This window comes from Dipodomys ordii, unplaced genomic scaffold (genome assembly GCF_000151885.1).
Source record: "Dipodomys ordii isolate 6190 unplaced genomic scaffold, Dord_2.0 Scaffold63, whole genome shotgun sequence".
Taxonomy (NCBI): Eukaryota; Metazoa; Chordata; class Mammalia; order Rodentia; family Heteromyidae; genus Dipodomys; species Dipodomys ordii.
Window position 1 is genome coordinate 1697813 of NW_012267279.1, and position 1916 is coordinate 1699728.

The following is a 1916-nucleotide window of genomic DNA, read 5'->3' on the forward strand; positions in this document are numbered from 1 at the left end:
TGGCTCAGTGGTAGAGTGCTTGCCTTGCATGCCTGAGGCCCTGGGTTGGATTCCTCAGCACCACATAAGCAAAAAGAAAAAAGCCGGAAGTGGCGTTGTGGCTCAAGCAGTAGGGTGCTAGCCTTGAGCTGAAGAGCTGAGAGACAGCACCCAGGCCCAGAGTTCAAGCCCCACAACCAGATCCAAAAAAATAAAAAATAAAATAAAAATAAGAAATGTACTCATTACCTTGCCCAGGTAATTGTAACCCCTCTGTATGGCATTGTCACAATAAAAAAAAAAAAGAAAAAAAGAAAAGTAGCTTAACCAAAGGGAAGGACTTGATAATAAAAGATCAGAAGACATCAGCCAAGGCAGATGTTGTGTGTGTAGTGTGTGGTGGACAAAAGTGAGCTAAAGCTCTAGACCTGGCAGTTGCTACAGGGAATTGTTGAGTAGCATCCCATTTATATGTATCTGTACATATATCTATATATGTCGCATCTTGTCTCTTCATTTGTCTATGGACACTTCAGTTGCTTCCATCTTGTGAATAATGCTGCTAGGAATATTAAAAGTTGTTGCTTGGGGCTGGGAAGGTAGCTCAGTGGTAGAGCGCTTGCCTTGCATGCCTGAGGCCCTGGGTTCGATTCCTCAGCACCACATAAACAAAAAGAAAAAAGCCGGAAGTGGCTCTGTGGCTCAAGTGGTAGAGTGCTAGCCTTGAGCTGAAGAGCTGAGGGACAGCACTCAGGCCCAGAGTTCAGACCCCACGACTGGACCCCCCCCCAAAAAAAGTTGTTGCTCTTGTTGCTATGGGGCTTGAACTCAGGGCCTGGGCACTGTCCCTGATCTTTTCTGCTCAAGGCTAGCTCTCTACCACTATGAGCCACAGCTCTACTTCTGGTTTTCTGGTGGTTAATCAGAGATGAAAGTTTCTGCCTAGGCTAATTTTTTTTTTATTGTTTTTGGTCATGGGACTTGAACTCTGGGCCTTGGCACCATTCCTCAGCTCTTCTGCTCAAGGCAAGAGCTCTACCACTTGAGTCACAGTGCCACTTCCGGTTTTCTGGTGATTAATGGAGATAAGAGTCTCGTAGAAAGCCAGTGGCTTACGCCTGTAATCCTAGCTACTTAGGAGGTTAAGATCTGGGTATCACAATTCAAAGCCAGCTGGGCAAGAAAGTCTGTGAGACTCATCTCCAATTAACCACCAGAAAACTGGACCAAAAAAAAAAAAGTCTCATGGACTTTCCTGCCTGGGCTGGCTTTGAACCATGATCCTCAGATCTCAGCCTCCTGAGTAGCTAGGATTACAGGTGTGAGCCACCAGCACCTGACATTAAAAGTTTCTGATCTAAGAAAGTTCAGACTTATCTAGATAACCATTTATAGCTGTGTGTTGAAATATAATTTAGTTGCCTAGATCCTTGTTATTTATGGAACCAAGTTATTTTGTCATACAGGGAGGAAGTACTACTTAAATGATGTGTTTGTGTCAAGGGAAAGCCAATTTCCTGGTGACTGAGGGTACTGAACATAACAGAGGTAAAGGGTGGAGAAACTGGCTACTAGTACCTGTAGTAGTACAGGCTCACGGACTTGGACTTCTGGATTGTTGACATCACTGTAATGTGAATCTTAGTGTGGTGAACAGAACAATCTGATGCTTTATTTCCCTTATAAACAAAAGCTCCAAGAGTCAATACCAAGTTACATGTGTCTACACTGTTTTAAGTAGCACTTCCCCTTACCCCTCCTTGCCCCTTTACTTTAGAGTTTAGTTACTGAAGAGTAGAAACTAGGAAGTCAGTTTAGAGATGACTCTAGTGGTAATTCAGATATGAAGAATGTGGATCAGGAGGTGGGAGGTGACAAAATGCAATGAGAATGTGAAGTACACATTCTCACTGTGAATGTGAAATACACACCACACT